We start from the raw sequence: 18843 nt of genomic DNA on the forward strand, positions 1-18843 counted from the left end.
ATGCTGGAAAAAAGTCAAAATATTTAGTAGAAAAATGTGGGTCCCAGTTGACTCTCTCGCTCGATAGCTATATAATATAACACTTTTAATAACAGCCACAACTTTTACAGTAGATTAAGTATTAGAGATTGTAAAACATGCAAAAAACTTTTAAAAGCTCCAAGGTCGGGTCCCCCACGTGACTTTCTTTTTTTTTTGAAAGTTCCCATTTAGTCAAATACGAGATACAACTGGATTTTCTATCGCACAGAAAATTGATATTTTAACTATGGGTTCCATTCAGCCCATTTCTACGGGTATTTAAAGCTTATAATTTCATTTTTTTTTGAGTAATTTTTATTTCAAGAAATTGCTCGATTTCGTATCCAATTTTATTGAACAAGGCGAAATAAGAAAGTTGTTTTCTTAAAAAAAAAAATGGTTACGTCCGATAGGATCGAAAATTAGGCCGCCGAGGTTGGAAAAAAAAATTATATATATGGAACCAAATATTTCTGCAAAATTTCAACATTTTATCAATAGGTTTTCAAAATATGAGCAAAAACTGTTCAGAAATCACGTTGAGTATTTTATTCCATCTCTAAACTCGATCGAATTAAAACATTGGAATTTTTAATTCCTTTATTAATTAATTTTCTACGATTGTTATAAAAAGTCAAATCTTCAAAATGCCTCCTTTTTTAATGTTGTCCAAAATTTAATCCTCCTCCTATATATAGAAACTTTTAAAACCATTTTCGAAGAATGTTGAGATAGTCCCGAGATATTAATCAAAATACAAGCGAACACACTACATACATACATACATAACTATGGGGGCGGTAAGCTCCGTTTCAGAGGGTTTGAATAAATATTTTGTACTTTAGTTAGATGAAGTTGACCCGCGTTTACTTTTAACTGTGTAAATCATCAAGCTTGTATTTAAATCGATAGACGAGAAGCAGAATTCCAGATCGGTTCCACAAGTACCTGTCCATCACCGGCTCACTACTTCTCCCAAATATTTGTATCGCTCTGGAAGGATTAAGAAGTTTAAATTTACTTGATCATCTCCTCTTCTCTGAACTTTCGTACAAATACCGCATAAGAAACAGACTTGTAGGACAGGTTTAAAACCAGAGTTAACCGCACAAACACCAAAGACGCAGTAACTCAAAGAGCTTTCTGTATCATTAATATAGATCCGATGAGCGTCTAGTAAATATTCCCTAGATGACGATAAAGGAATGATGATGATAATCGATAATCGAACGAACTACTCCGCAGAAGGATTATAAATTGAGATTTCTTTCAAGGTAGGAATCCATCTCAAACACAATCTTTCAGTGTAGATCGGTGTGTCTACTACAAGTAAATGTATCTTATTACTGATCGACTTAAATATACTTCCAAAAATTTGATTTTAGAAGCTGATTTTAGAAGTCGAGAGTTCTAAGGTTCAAATCCTTGTAAAGGTAGATGCTTTTCTATGGATTTGTGTGCTAGACTGTGAATACTGGTGTTCTTCGGCGGTCGGGTTTCAATTAATCACACATCTCACCCGAGTCTGTTCTAGACTACATGTTACCGGTACATTTATACCTACATTTGCACTTCGTCTGCAAATATGCGACCGGTAGCGGTAATCGCATTTGCCTATACGCATACACCCAGACCCGGCAGCAGCTGGAAAACCGGTGGGAGAAATATATTCAGAATCGTTTGTAATGAAGCAAACAACCTCCTCAGGGGATAATCTTGAGATTTCCTTTAAAGGTGAACGAAAATCTCATTTAAATTCCCTTCGGTCAATTAAGTTTTATTTCTCAAGATGAAAATAGCACGGTTAAAATATACGCAAAAACGATATCGAGTTACCTCCGGGTACTGAAGATCTATATGAGAACAGTTCGCGGTATTCTACAAAGAACATTTTGGAAATTTTGTGACGTAAAAATCTCCCTGCGAGCTGCACATACGAGGTCTGTAAATAAAGTAATGAGACTAGTTTGTTTTTTTGGCAGCCAAAGTGGCAACACTGTAAAGATACTATTAAACATATGGTTATATGAACTGCTGATTTATATTAGGTATTAATAGTTTTGTCTATTGTGGCCATGTGAGACATAAACAAACTTTTCGTGAAACGAGTTTTTGTTGTGCGTTACAAAAATGAGTGATCTAACTATGAGCAACGCTGTGCAATCAAGTTTTGTGTTAAACTCTGTGAGAATGATACTGAAACTTTTTGAAAATTGAAAAGAGCGTATGGGGATTTCGCTCTGTCACGAGCCCAAGTTTTTAGGTAGTTTAAAGTATTTTCAGATTGCCAGAAATCAGTTGCGAACGATCCACGCTCTGGAAGACCGTTAACGTCAAAAAGTGACGAAAATGTTGAAAGAATCAGAGACTTGATACGGTACAACCGACAATTAATTGTCAGAATGATTGCAGAACAATTGAATTTGAACCGTATCACAGTCCATCAAGTTTTGACAAACGAAATGGACATGAAAAATTTGTGCAAAATTGATCCTAAAAAACTTTACTGTTAAATACAAAAAACAACAGGGTAGAAGTGTGCCGCTATCTTCTAAGGCGAATTGAAACTGATCCTGATAATCTAAAAAAATGTTATCACTGGTGATGAATATTGGATGTTTGAATACGACCCAGAAACAAAACGTCTGAGCAAAGAGTGGCACACGTCAAACTCTCTACGTCCCAAAAAAGCAAAAATGAGCAAACTAAAGATCAAAACCATGCTAATTTATTTCGTCGATAGTAATGGCATTGTACATAGGAGTTTTTGCCTACAGGACAGACTATAAATCAGTATGTTTACCGAGAAATTCTTGAAGGACTACGGAATAGCCTGCGTGAGACCAGTTATCAAAGACAACTGATTGCTGCATCATGACAATGCACCTTGTCACACTACAGTCTCAATTAATGAGGTTTTTTGCAAAGAAAAACATTCCTGTAATTCCTCAACCACCTTATTCACCTGACTTTTTCCTGTTCCCGACTTTAAAAAAAACACCTTAAAGGACACCATTTTGAAACATTATAGAAACCATTAAAAAAAAAAAAAAGGAACCGACCATCTGAAGGATATTCCAGTTTCTGAGTTTCAACACTGCTATGAAGAGTAGGAAAACCGTTTGAAGCGTTACGTGGCTTCCCAAGGGAACTATTTCGAATGTGATAAGAGTCCATGTAAAATTGGATTATAAATAAAAAAGTTTTTCTGAACCGGTTTCATTACTTTATTTATTGACCTAAACCGTTCGGGTAGAATTAAATTAAGAGTTTTTTACTTGGTAGAAGTGTTTGTAAAAGTAATTTTAGAATATAATCTGGCATTCGGTCAGAAGAATACCGATCGTCCGAACAAAAAGCCGGTTCTGCAACGCTAGATTAAGGTTTGATCACCTCATACTGGTTATAAATGACGCGATCAATCGGGAAACTGCCATTTCTTTACGTGGTATGATACTGTTCGTTTAAAAAACGTGTGTCATTGATTGATTATTTTTAAATAACGTTTAATTTTATATTTTTTTATTAAGCTCTTTAGTTTTTATGTAACCTTAAGGTTAAAATGCCGTATTCCTTTAGTACGTTTTATCGATTATAAATTATATACTTATTATAATTTGTTACGTTTAAAAAAGTCCCATGGTCATCGTACCATTTTATTATCATTGTATAGATAACGTGCCTTTACGAAAAAATCAAATGAGTGTTGAAGCGAAAGCTATTATACGGATTAATATTTATATATTTATTTTATTATTACGACTTTGGACGTGCCTTTACGTTCTAATATTTTTACAGGGAAGATATTACATGGAATAAACAGATACGTGAGAAGTATATACTGCATATATATAAATCGACTTGCATAGTAAGAGACGAATAAACACTTAAGTTTCTATTTTTATGTTTTAGACCTTGTACAGATATTAACTTTAATAAATTAGTAATTAATTTACCGAACATGTATTTTATAAATATTGTCCAGAATTAATTTTGTGGATCATTTTATGAAGTATAATTTACTAAGCAGGGTCGTTATCAAATATATTATTTAGATTTGAAATGAAAGTTTTTGATGAAATAAACACATATCAATGATTATTTTTTAATCGTTTAAATTATTTTTATTTTTTTGCTAATTAGTTTTTTATATTAAAAGTTATTATAGTAATTAATTATTATTATTATTTATACTTAGTTTTTTGTTTTTCGTAGGGGGAGGAAAAAGCTCTGACAGCAGTGCGGGGCTCCCACCCACTATAAAACCTACCCCTTATATCATGCAGAAGCCGAATCTAAACCATATGGTATGTACAGCCCCTGCTGAATGATCCCCAGGCCCTCTAATATCCGAATTTAGATCACTGGAAGGCGTCCCCAGGGGGCAATCGACGAGCGACGACTCCGAGGAGCCCCCGCCGGCCACCTCCATTATACGTAGGTTTTTTTTTACCTCCGGGTCCAACCGGGATTCGAACCCGGGTCCTCCTGGAAGTTTGTGTCAGGTGATGGCACAACGGAACATTGATCGCTTAGTTTTACTTAATTTTTTTTTTCTTCTCCGGGCTGGATCCTGCAGTTAAGTATTACACAACCCAGGGGATTGACCTTTACTCTAACGGACCGCCTCCATCTCGGCCTGCCGGTCGGATCTCACTTTGCGCCCGCTTCAAACCCCCAGAGTAGGATCCACCAGGCCCGGCTATGCCGTCCCTGGGTACCCACTCCGGGAGCCGGGACTCGGTCTTTATGCCAATGCCTCTAACGGGAGCGTCCCCGCCGAGACTCGGTCTTTTTCGCTTGGAGGTGCGAGAGTCCCCGTGTCTCATCGCTACCGCCCACTCGTGCAAGCACGTGCGAACAGAGTAAGTAAATTATACTTAGTTTAGAAAATATTATCTTAACGGGAAGAAAACAGTATGATTTTTAATTTCCCGGTCAGCTCTATTGGTACTGCACAAGCATGCTATAAAGGAAAAGTATAGCGATCGGCCAAAATTTTGGTTACCATGGTACTTGCAAACTTCGACATACCAAGACCCTCTTAATGAAAAGGAAAATAAATCTGATGTGGACACCACATGACGTCCTTGTACGCCTATTAAATTTCATATACACATTTTTTTATGCACTTCATTTAAACTTATTTATTTGAAAGTGAAATACGGATAATTATTAATAAATAAATATATTTAAAAGGATAACAAAAAGGAAATAAAGACGAATTCGAACCGATGTGCCTTCCCCTTGTAAGATCCAAATATTTCATAAATTAAAATTTTATTTCGCTATAAATCTGGAACCAATTAAAATAAGTACCATTTACGGTATTGAAAAGCTCTCAATCAATTATTACTGCAGTTAAGAAAATGTCCAAATCCAAATCTTTTGGATTTTGGGCTTTTTTGGACACTTTGGTCCAGTCGATTGCAGTCAAAAGGGGAGGTGCACAATTAGTTGTTACAGCAGTCGTAAATCTAACATCCTATGGCTAATCGTTTTTGAGTTATACGAGATACGTACGTACAGACGTCACACTGAAACTAGTCAAAATGGATTCAGGGATGATCAAAATGGATATTTCCATTGAAATCTGAAGACCGAAGTTTTTCGAGATTTACTTCCTTTACTTCGTACAAATAAGTAAGAAGCTATAAAAATACCCGGAAGATGTACGTACTTCGTATTTAAATGGTATTAAAATTTGAACAAAATTAAGAAAGCGCTAGAGTATTTTTCTTCAATATAGTTTTCGTAGAAAACTATGGTTTAGTACTACAATGAAAGCACTGAATTTATTTACCACTCTATAGTTTTAAATAGATCGGATTTAGGGTGGGTGAGAGATATTCAACATTATATCTAAACAGTTTAAAAACAATATTTCTAAACAGTTTCGTACGTTCATACATACGTATTCCAGAAATTTCCATAACTTTTTTTTCTTTAATTAAGGATTTCTTGAAACATTGACATTTGGAAAAATCTCTTTATCCAAAATTTTTCTTGATCGTTATATTTTTCCTTTATTTGGGTCGCTGCTACAACAGTAATAATACAGTTGAGGCGAAAAGAAAAAAAAAAGTGTGCGCCAAAACTTGTTAATAAAAAATTACAAATTTTTTTCACCTATTTTTGGTATGTTAATACCGAACCATATATTATGCGTGTTGTTTCAGTATCGTACTTATTTAGTTTGCCCCGATGTTTTTCATCTATTGTAGAAAATCATAAAATACGTGTAGAATATAAAAATATATTACGATTTAATTCTAATTAACTTTTCTACATTTTCTTTAAAAAAAATATTATTATTAATAATTAAAAAATTTGTTACGCAAAAAAAATTACAATATTACGCAATAATTTTGTAAATTTTACCGAAACAAAATCAGAATAATTTAACCGTTTTACTTGCAGTAGCGTCAATAAACACGTGACAATATAGGCGATCAGATAGATACTCTTATGAAAGCCGATGTTAATGTACTATCGAGGCCGTCAGGTTTGCTGTAATCTTAAATTTAACAAAGCTACTTTACTGTATGAAGATGAAGGTCCTTCATCTTTATATTTTATTTCTGCGTTTAATTTATTTATTTATTTCTACTTTTAAATTCTTTATTTTTCTTTATTCCATTCTTTCATCTTATTCCTGTACTTTTACGTACAGGAATAAGTTATATCGTAATTTTATTTCGGGTTAATCTGTTTTCATTTACTTCATTATATTAATACGGGAATTCACAATAAATTACCACTATGAGTTTTTAATTTCAATTACCGACTGTCACGTTAAATCAAATCACCTACCGGTATGTTAAATTATTATTTAATAATAAAAGTTATTCTTTAATAAGATAGTAGTCGCAAACATCTTACAAACATGACGTTACTGTCTTATTGACGTACGAATTAATTTTATTCTTGACGACCGACTATTATGAACTTTCAATTTAAAAACGATTATTGATTTGAATTTAAATTAACATTTTTTTAGAAAATTCCTGAAGATGGAGTAACAACTCCGAAAGTAAATAGGATTTACACTTGGTAAATTTTTGGCAAGTGAAAATTTAATTTACCCGATTTTATTAATACCAACGTTGCCGAATTCTTAGTAAATTATTCTTTAATATTCTAGCGTTAAAATTTATTACACTAATCGATTTCGTATTGACATTTAAAAAGTACGAAAAGACTATTATATTTTCTCGACCATGGTACCGCTAATATTTTAATTATCTAGATATGTCTAGAGGATATTTCAATTTGCTGGTAAAGTGGATTTTAATAGTTGTTAATATTATTTAATTATTATATTTTCTTTTAAACACAACCGTGCTTTTATAAAAATTTCAAAACTAAACTTTTCCACTTAAAACAAAAAAAAAAGCTAATAAAATTTTAAATCGGTTTATCATTTCGTATTTGATAATTTTGGGACAATTATTGAAAAACCGGCAAAGAGTCGCGAACATTAGTGACGAAGTCGGGAAAGTTATTTTGCCCGGTAATTTATTTACAGGAGTAATTATGTATCTCGATTACGGTTAGTTGTATGTACACCTTAAATAAATAGTTAACGGCGTACGTAAATTGTAATTCTCGTAAATATTTTTTGTCCACACTTTTTGATTAAGGCTCCGACAGGATAAAGCACGAAACGATACCGTATAAACCTCCTAAAAGATATTGAGCTATGTAAAAAAAATATCTTATTAAATAAAATTTTGAAACGGTGGCCGTATCTTCACATCGCCAATTGTAACGAAATTAAACGAAACTATTGTCGCTTAATCAGAAGTCATTCTACAAAATTTGATAAAAATCGGTTGGTTTTATGCATGCGGAAACAAAAAAAATAACTCACAAAAAAAAATACGAATTTGAATACTAGATCGTGGATACCAGTGTCCCTGAGACTGTACAAGATTATACTTCATTTACATTCGTCCTCTGAAGTAATATCTTACAGTGGTACCGGAGGCTAAACAGAAAAAAGGAGTCAACTCAGACAAAAAAAGCAAATAATTATGCATATTATTTCCTACCCCTTGAATGAAATCGACCGAATACGTCACCGAAGTGACATGCTAATGTAATGAAATAATCTCCTGTGTAGTGGATTATCATTAGCTTTTATTACGTTATATATCTCTCTAGTCAACGTATTTTTTTCCTGTTTAACTTCCGGAACCACCCTTAGGCATTGCTTTAGAGGATGAGATGAACGATTTGTAGCGTGTATGTCTGACCGGGATTCGAATTCGGGACATCCGGATGAAAGGCCGAGAGGCTACCATTCGCGTCACAGAGGCCGACGGTCAACGTAAATTGTCTTTCGTGATCGTAACAGTTTTACGGAAGGTTTCGCTCTCAACAGACTATTATTTAAGAGGATAATTGTATGAAATTAAAATAAGTTAGCGAGTAAAGAATTATGTAAAAAAAAAATGATTCTACTCCGACAAAAATGTTATGTACAGAACCCACGGTAACCCGTATCTCCTCCACCCTCTTGACCGATCGCAACCGAATCCAAACGCCATTTAACGACTTACATTCAGAATTCATCGAACAAAATTTCACGTAATTGTTAATGTAGTCTGAATACGTTAAACTAAACTATAAATGACGGCAAAAATAGGTTTATTATCCTTCCCCATTCCTGAATAAAATCGCCCAAATACATAACTAAAGCGACGTATTAATTTAATGAAATCACCTTATCGGTACAAAAATGCAATTTTGGGGTCAGAAATGACAAAAAGAATATAAACTGTTTTTGGCTGTCATCTCTATGTACGTTTGAATAAGACTAAACATCATCAGATGGTATTTTAACTAATTAAGAGACATTAAATTACATGAAAAAATAACTTTTACGTAATTTAATTCTCCTATCCTTTGAGTAAAATTTCGATAATTGGGGTTCGTATTTCTCTTCCTTCTTCGTCAGTTGTGACCTAAATTAAGTGAAATCAGTGTCCCCGTAATCAGAAATAATCGTTCCAAATTTCATCCAAACGGGTCCATCTTGTCTAGATATATCGAACAAAAATTAGGCTACGTACATATTTACATCTTCCCGAAATTTTTTTTCAAGGCTAAAATAGTTATTTTTTTTAGTTAGAGAGGATTATGGATACGTGAATATCTGGAAAATCCAGATATTAAAATTTGACCCGATTAACATACTTTTATATACTATAGAGTAATATTACATAATAATTAATTTCTGGAACGTGGTTCTGCTGATATATTTTAATAAAATAATTAAAAGTAATTAATAAGCGATATATCCACCTTACCAGTAAATAAGTGTTAAGTCTTCGAGATCTTTCGGTTTTTCAAACCATCATCAGGAGTTAAATTAAGTCAAAAGTTAAAATACGTATACAGTCATGACTGTTTCCATGTTAACAGTATACTGAAGAGAATATAAACGTACTCTAGTGGATTAAAAAGTAATTAAAAGAAAAGCCATGTTATCAGAAATGATATTTTAGTTGTTTTGATTATTATTTCTTTATGTTTATATTTAGTACTTGTTTAAATAATATATCTTCTTTAAAAAATTCCTGTTCATCAATTAGATTTTTCTTGTTACTACATATGTGGAATTTATATAAATTATGTCCATTAAATGATTGTAAGAAATATCTAAAATTTTTATAAATTTATTTGGATTGTAAGTATGACCATTATCTAAAATATGTTTAACAAAATTAGAATATCCGGGTTTATTGTTTTTTAATATTATCAATGTATTCTTTTCCACGTATAGCAAATTTATGATTGGTCATACAGACATATGTCATATCGCAGTCCTCAAAACCCAGACTATATATCTCCTGTTTGTTAAGGTTACAATCATTACTGTTTATTGTTTTATTATAATTATATTTAATTAATTTATTATTTGTAGTATAAGCAGGTGTTATATTATTTTTTTTATAAAATTTTTCAATTTTTTTACTGTATCTCCATATAGTAAAAAAATTGAAAAGTTTTCAATTTTATGTATATTTTTTCAGTTTTATCTGGTAATAATTTTATATTGTTTATCTTATTAATTTTATTATTTATTCTACTGTACAATTTATTTATAGTATTAACCGTTTGTAACAGCAGTATTTTTAATTATTTCTATCTCATTGTTTAAAGAAATTTTATAGTGTTTTAAATAATGTATGGCTCTATATACTTCAATAAAATAAATAATAAAATAAAATTAGAAGTATACCTTAAACTTCCTCTAATAATACAATAATTAGTTATAATTCATTTCATCTATGGTCACAAAAGATGGCTGTTTTTATTGTATTTTTATATAGAGTCGTACATTATTTAAAACATGATAAAATTTCTGATAAAAGTGAAAAAATATACATAAAAAATAAATACACTCCGTGTAGTCAAAAAATTGAAAAACTTCATAAAAAAATTAATATAGTACCTGCTTACACTACAAATAATAAATTAATTAAATGTAATTATAATAAGAAAATAAACAGTAATGATTATAACCTTAACAAACAACGGTAGTATAGTCTGGGTTATGAGGATTGTTATATGATATATGCCGTATATATGATATATATGACATATATATACGATATATATGATATATGCCGATATATGACCTATCATAAATTTTCTATACGTGCAAAAGAACACATTGATGATATTAAAAACAATAAAACGGAAATTAAAATGTTAGATAATGGTCATACTTACATCCAAATAAAATTATAAAAATTTTAGATATTTCTTACAATCATTTAATACGCATAATTCAGATAAATTCCACATATATAATGACCAAAAAAATCCAGTTAATGAACAGAGATTTTTTAAAAGAAGATAAATTATTTAAACAAGTTCTAAACACAAACATAAAGAAATAAAAATCATAACTAAAATATTTCTGATAACATAGTTTTCCCTTTAATAAAATTTCAATCCACTTCAGTATACTGTTAATATGCAAACAGTCATGACTGTATGCGTATTTTAACTTTTGCTTTAATCATAATATTTTGACTGCTCATGAGATGGTTTGAAAAAAACCGAAAGATCTCGAGGAGTTAACACTTATTTGCTGTTAAGGTGGATATATCCCTTATTAACTACTTTTAATTATTTTACATAATAATTAAACATTATATCTGTATAGCAGGGAAAGTAAAAAAAAATTATTATTTAACACCAGCAGGCAATTTTTAGTTTATTTTTTTTTACGCCCGAGGGCTCGACTATGTGTGCATCATTATGTTGGTATTTTTGTATGTAGTTCTTTAACAGATGGGCCAGTTGGTGTACGATTTTTAGGTTATTTAAAAGGAAGTCCTATTTTTTTTAACAATGTTCAATAAAAAGAGACTTCACTTGCTTTCGTATGCATTTAAAAAAAAAAAAAATTTATTTTATTTTATTTATGATCAGACATTACTGTTTTACTAAACTGACTTATTTTCGATGATTTTTTTTTAATTTTTTTTTTCTTTTTTTTATTATTTATTTATTTTATAGAGAATATTTCTGCTATGTTTTCTGCATATTTTCGTGGGAAAATTTCTTTCAACGAAGAATAACATCTTTTATATGGAAGATTTTTTTTCATTTTTCTTTTCGTTTTTGACGTGACAACGTCTTATAAATTGATGAACGCCGGCAGCACGCACGAAAAAGCATGACTCATTGTCCCGTTCCGCCTGAGCCGAGCATACGAGCGAGAGCGCGGCACGAGCAAGAGAGAGGCACAATCGGCCTAAGCGTTCGGTTTGTGCCGCATCTATCTCTCTTCCACTTGATTTATTGTCATTGATTTGATTTCAGTTTATTTCTATAATTAATTATTCATGATTATATTTAAATAAATTATTTAAGTTAAACTTGCAAAAACTATAAATAATATTTAAAAATTGAATATTAATGTTTTTTAACCAGAATTTCGATTTACTTAACACGAGTTTGAAAAATATTTAGAAGTTTTAATGACAAGTTGAACCGCCTAACCGTCGCGTAATGGAATATACTATCATGTCAAGCAGGTTTTGGCGGGCTTTTCAAAAACAGCAATTTCATGAATTTGATTTATGATTTCAATTTCATCGTTTTAAATTGACACTTTATCAACATTGATTTGATTAAAGTTTATTTCTATAACAAATTGTTCATAATTATTTTTGAACAAATCATTCAATTTAAACTTGCAAAAATTATTAATATTTATAATTATTAAATGAAATGAAAAATGGAATATTAACGTGTTTCATTAGCTAATTAAACAATCACTTTTTCGATTCAATTTGTTTGTTTAAACAAGTAATTTTTTAAAACATCCAAATCATGGATGAATTTAATTAATTGGTATTTTCATCTACCCCAACGCCAGTTTCTCAAAAAAACATGTGTTTACTTCATAAGGATAACAAGTTTTTTTTTTGCGACATTACAATCAAAGGTCGACGAATATCGCACGCTCAAATCTCGTGCGAAACGTAGTTCTACACAAACCAATTTTTTTGTTCATTACGATGCGTATCTAAATCTTATTGATATATGGAAAGTAATTTCAGAAAAAAACTGAAAAATAATTAAAATCGACCTCCGCTATGGTAACGTCTGTACTTTTCATACAGAAAGTTTCAGGTTTGAATCTCTGAGACAGGCTTGGCATATTTTATACGCTAAAAATGTATCAAACATAGATAAAATTATACATTGGACGTCAGGCTCTGTTGTGTGGAATAAATAAATAAATAATAACTAATATAACATTCATTTACTAAGACTTAATTTTTTTGTCTTTTTAGCAGCATTTTTTGTTGGCCTATGTATTTGAAATGAAAATAAATCTAAAAGAAAAATATTAAATCTAAAAACTAATAAAGTAGTAATTTTACTTTTCTCGCTAAATTTAGCAATCGGCCTTAAATTTTGGCAATAGGAGATGTTGCAAAAGTCGACATTTCAAGAACCCCTTAGTCCAAAAACAAAAAAAAATATCGAAGTTTCCAGAAGATATATAAACGTACTTGCATTTTGACTAAAATAACTCAAAATTTGGAAAAATTAGAAAATGTGAAGGGGCAGTTTTCACCATTTTCATATTTCGTTATTTTAAGCTGATAGTACAAAAATGAGCTTTACTACGATGCGTTAACTAAATACGCGTTAAATTTTTTTAAATTCCAAAGTTTTTAAGTCAATCGAGTTTAGGAGTGGGAAGATATTCAACATTATTTATAAAAAGATTTTACCTCGTATTTTGAAAACCCATTGACAAAAACCGTTGAAATGTATCACAAATATATGGCCATATTCTAATATAACCGTGCTCTGAACTGATTTTAAATCCCGTCGGAGAAGGGGCTCACGGTACCCATATATATATATTTTAATTTAGTATTATAATTACTTTTAACGTTATTAAAATAACATTGTACCAAATTAGGGCGACTTATTGAAGTAAATATTCCAATAAATAAACTTTAAAGATCCAAAAAACAATGGGCTTGAATAGAACTCGCATGTAGAATATCAATTTTTTCCTGTATCTAATATTAATTTAGACATGGGTTTTTTTTATAAAGGTCTCACCGGACCCAACTTAAAAATTTTAAATATTTTTGAATTTTTTGTAAGTTCTGATATTTTATCCTTTTACGTTGCGGTTAATATTTAAAATGTATACGATGTAGCTGTCGAGGGTTGGGGTCAATGAGATTAACTTTTTTTTTTTTTTATAAAAAATCTTTACTTCTTTTTTTTTTTTAGAAAAAATATTTGTAATCTTTAACTTTAATGATTCCAAATTTAAAAAATTTGGAAAGTATTATGAAGTTTTTTAGCTCAGATTACTTACTTTTAAGTTCATTATTCTCAAATGAATTAAATTATTAATTTGTGGCACGTCTACTTATGTATTGATTCTTTTATACTAAAGGCCTCGTTGATAATCAATCATTTCCCTCTGTATAAATTTTACTTTCGTTTTTTTTTCTAGAGATTACCTGTAATTAACGTGTACATTATAATAAATATATACAGATGATATTGAAATAATGTTTTATTTAACTACGTATTTTGTTATTATTTATCTACCGTTACGATCTTAAAATTACTTTTTTTATATCTTATTGATCAACTTATTTCTTCTTGAAGCCACCGACGATGTCACCACATCCTTGAGTTGCGGCATAGGAGCAAACTTTCTACTGTTAGCCATTATTCTCTGTTTGTATGCTTTACTCAATACTCAACATTACAGAATACTCATAAAAAGAGACATCCGTTATGTATATTGAAATTTATTTATTTATTTCAGAATGAGTATTACTTTTTGCTTTTTTTCCCGATTAGATTTTATAGTTTCATTAGCAAATGGCTAGGCTCTATCTATCTCATGCGGGTGGTAGGTAGTTCGAGGACCGGTCGAATCCGTTATATTTTGACATTATAAGCTTTTCGTACCTAATCCACCGGGTTGGTCTAGTGGTGAACGCGTCTTCCCAAATCAGCTGATTTGGAATTCGAGAGTTCCAGCGTTCTAGTGCTAGTAAAGTCAGTTATTTTTACACGGATTTGAATATTAGATCGTGGATACCGGCGTTCTTTGGTGGTTGGATTTAAATTAACCACACATCTCAGGAATGGTCGAACTGAGACTGTAGAAGACTACATTTCATTTACACTCATACATATAAACCTCATTCATCGTCTGAAGAATTATCTGATAGGTAATTGCCGGAGGCTAAACAGGAAAAAAGAAAGAAGCTTTTCGTACCTCCTTTTTTTTCTCTGTTTAGCTTCCGGAAGCATCGTAAGGTATTAGTTTAGAGGATGATATATATGAATATAAATGAAGTGTAGTCTTGTGCAGTCTCAGGAGTTCCTGAGATATGTGGTTAATTGAAATCCAGCCCACCAAAGAACACCGGTATCCACGATCTAATATTCAAATCCGTATAAAAGTAACAGTCTACTAGGATTTTAACCATAGAACTCTCGACTTCGAAATCAGCTGATTTTTGCGATGACAAGTTCACCGCTAGACCGACTCGGTGGGTTAAGCTTTTCATATCTGTCAACGATTTCTAATAACAACAGGCCCTGGCGTAGATGTCCCAAGATATAACTGAGGTACGTGAACCTTGATAACACAAATAAGGAACGCGACTGTCTGGCCGAATCCAAATTCAAGAAAGTTTCTCTAGATATACGGAGATTTTCGGATTGTTATAACCGATTAATTGTTCACCATCGGTTTAAATCATCCGTGTAGATAATCACCCGATTTAGTTAATTTTTTCTTTTTTTAATTAATATGATTAAAAACTGATGTAAACGTCGTTAATGTTTAACCCTGGTTTCAAAGAGTTGTTAAAAATACTGAAATTGAGCGGCAGGTTTGAGTATTAGTTTTTTTAAGCATATTACGTTATTGAGTAAGTATTGTAATGAAAAGCTGTCTCGAAACTGACACACAATGTTTTTTTAAACTTTACTGGGTCTTTTAAGCAGCCTAGAAACTTCAAACAAAGTTAATAATCTTAAGAACCCTAAAAGCTCGAAAATCCTCAAAAATACTCCTAGGGGACCGAACGGGAAAAGGTTCTGAAAAAAGGGTGAGAAGCAAATGTAAAGAACCGGTGGACGGTTTCAGTTTAGTGTATCTCCTGATGGAATGATGGTAATGAAACAAAAATCAAAATAAGTTTTGGAATTTCCTTTAATTATCATTTCCTTACACCGTGGACCCGGTTAAATATCCGTCCCCGAACACGGCTCGGCTCGTCAAAAATTTTACCTCCACAAAAATTCCGGCTAATGTTCGGTTTAAGATTTAAACTAAATAAAACATGGGATTAGATTTCAAATTAACTAACATCGAACACAAGAAGTATAGTTTATACCGAAACAAGATTTGCGCAATTTCGATTATGTCAAACTTAATTCCAATACCCGAATTTAATTTGAGCGCGTCCGGTATTTAGTCGTTTTGAGTAGAGTTAACGAATTTACGTCTGGAGCTTGTTCTTTTCCGTGATTAATGAACTTATTTTTTTACAAGAAAGATGTAACTGCTGTTTTTCTTAATGTAGAATATATTACTTCAGAGGGTATTCTACAAAAAGAGAACGTAATTTTTTTTAAAATTGTAATGAAATTTCGAAGAAATGACCTAACTTCAAATCAAGTTTGTAGATTTAAGAATATGAGTCAACCATCCGGAACGCAATGCTTTTATATAAATTTGGGACCGAGTTTATTTACGGTGGAGGTTTTACTGCTTTTCATAATCGATGTTGTTTTGTTTGAATTCTGTATTAAAAAACTAGTGAGCGTTACGTTTATAGTTTACTTGTAATGACCTATTAAGTAATTATTTTACGGAGAGTACACAAAAAGAATATCGGCATTTTAATCTGTTTTAATATGTCTAGCCTTAAATCATCAATGTTAATTTAAGATTAGAATCGAAGAGCAAAAATGACAATTTTAGTTGGGCTTATGATCTTAGATTGATTTCCTGTCTTTCCGCTTGACAGCGCCACTAGCAAAGATACCGATTTCTGAACAGAAAGCCTAATGTGTTTTCAGTATGTTAAAATCTAGCATCTTGAATCTATAGCGTCAGATCAACGTGTGTTCTGTGGAAAGTTGAATTGTATTCCTTCGAGTGATGATAACATTCGTCGATGGCATGATCAGTTTGAAACGACCGAATGTCTGTGTAATGGGAAGAGTATGGGACCGTTGAGGGTGTCTGAAGAAAATGTTGAACTTGTCACGGAGTCTTTCCTTCGTTGTCTTAAAGAATATTGCAATCCAAGTATCGTATCGAGTTGGTAGGACAGGTGCTGTCGTACTCTTCCGGAATCATGGGGTTGTTGATCTTGGCATATCTGTTTGTTATTATAACGACCCCCACGTGTACCTTTCTCGATGAAAAGGTACATTGTTATTGTCTGTCAAAAGTTCTAGTCTTTGTTTTGTGTATTTTAATATTGCGTCCCAAGTAAAGTGAGGTATTGAGAAGAAGTGACACGGGTCTGACCCATAGAAATTCATAGATGTATCACGAAAACTCTCAAGGACATCGGCTATAAGTAGGATATCACACAGAAGGTAGAATCGTCATACTCACTAATGTACGAAAGCCAAAGGTATTCCATACTATTTGGGCGTAGTTGTAGTCTTCTTGGGATATGGTGTCTCTTGATAATTTGCTAAAGAATGCATCTATAGGAGGTAGAACGGTTTCGTCAAATTTACGCTCGTCCGTTATGTACTCGTATGAGCTGGTCTCGTTTGTTTCGGTCGTTGTAAACTGTAGTCATTCGTTTAAATACGCTGTCCTTGTTGGTACAGTCTTTTGCAAGATTGTCGACAAGTTTTTCTAAGCATGATGCCAAAATCTGAAACGCGAACCGTAAAGGACCGATTGTCAACGATTGGAATCGCTCAGATGTATTTGCGATAGTCTGTTTTAAAATTTTTGTCACCCCTGTGTTTTCCTAGAGCCTGGACGATATGATGAGCGTCACATCCACGAAGGTTGTGGAAAAATATTTGGATCTGCCCTGTGGATTTACAGTTCAAGTTAAATTCATTACGGCATGCACCCTAAAGAATATGCTACGAAAACCAACTGTGAACTAGCAATGCCGTTGATGAGAGTGTGGAATGTTACGGAAACATTTACGTATGCGTCCGTTAACAGCCGTTACAAGCTTAAAAATCTACCAACTACGCTGTGCGTGCCGATTCGCGATCGAAATGATATAGCTTGAAAACGATGACTTTCTAGCTCGCACTGTGTTGACTCGAGATTTCATCTCTCATTTTCCTGTTTTAGCCTCCGATAACTACCTTTCAGATAATTCTTCAGAGGATGAATGAGGATGATATATGTATGAGTGTAAATGAAGTGTAGACTTGTACAGTCTCAGTTCGACCATTCCTTAGATGTGTGGTTAATTGAAACCCAACCACCAAAGAACACCGGTATCCACGATTTAGTATTCAAATCCGTGTAAAAATAATTGACTTTACTAGAACTTGAACGCTGGAATTCTCGACTTGCAAATCAGCTGATTTGGGAAGACGCGTTCACCACTAGACCAACCTGGTGGGTTGAGATTTCATCTTCGTGGAAAATTTAACGCACGTAATGACTGTACCTGAGGATCATAAAATCCCATGTATTCTTACGATGGTGAAGGGAATTCCCAAAATTAAATGATTTGCGTGCGATCTCCTGATGATAAATTTACGACGGGCAGCTCTTTTTCCTTAAGCGAGAGTAACAAACAGAAGTTGTTTCTTTTTATTACGGTGCCTATACGGCTCTTTCCTCGGTTACAAGATGGACCAGAGAATTTTATTCGGCGATAAGACGGTGCGTTTCCTCTCCAGTTACCTGTTACCGGTTCGGTTGAATGTTGTTTTCCTAGACCGCTGGACGGTCGGTTTGGAATCGATGACAGAGCTTGTTTGTCGTGGCCTTGCTGGGTCAACCCGACCTGACCTCGTGTTATGTTTTCCTTTAGGGTTTTTTAAAACATCTGGTGTATGTGCTTCCGCTGCTTACGGTGATGTACCCGATTTGATGTACAGGATTGAAGCAGCTGTCGCTTCCATTACACTCCTGACATGCCGAAAGTACGGGACCAACTATCCTAACGGTCGGATATGTCTCGCGTGATGAAAAGTTCTCGCACCTAACATTTGACGGAAAAAACTGTAAGAACTACTCTTTTATTTTATTTGCGATTCGTTACTGAAAGTCGAAGTTAAGAGTTGTTG

At 32.6% G+C, this 18843-nt stretch overlaps 1 protein-coding gene and 1 long non-coding RNA gene across 3 annotated transcripts in view; one reads left to right on the plus strand and one right to left on the minus strand.

The window, feature by feature from the left end:
• LOC142331707 (organic solute transporter alpha-like protein) overlaps positions 1-18843 on the minus strand; it is a 207147-nt gene that overhangs the window by 81686 nt on the left and 106618 nt on the right. The window contains exon 1 of one of the 2 annotated variants that reach the window (XM_075377745.1): positions 7895-7978. The exons of the other annotated variant lie outside the window; for it this stretch is intronic. The gene's annotated coding sequence lies outside the window, so the exon portion shown is untranslated. Of the gene's footprint in view, positions 1-7894; positions 7979-18843 lie in introns of those variants that run through there. 2 annotated transcript variants of the gene reach the window in all.
• LOC142331710 (uncharacterized) overlaps positions 1-18843 on the plus strand; it is an 87215-nt gene that overhangs the window by 62311 nt on the left and 6061 nt on the right. The window lies entirely within an intron of this gene.

The sequence above is a fragment of the Lycorma delicatula genome, chromosome 10, assembly GCF_047948215.1.
Source record: "Lycorma delicatula isolate Av1 chromosome 10, ASM4794821v1, whole genome shotgun sequence".
Lineage (NCBI taxonomy): Eukaryota > Metazoa > Arthropoda > Insecta > Hemiptera > Fulgoridae > Lycorma > Lycorma delicatula.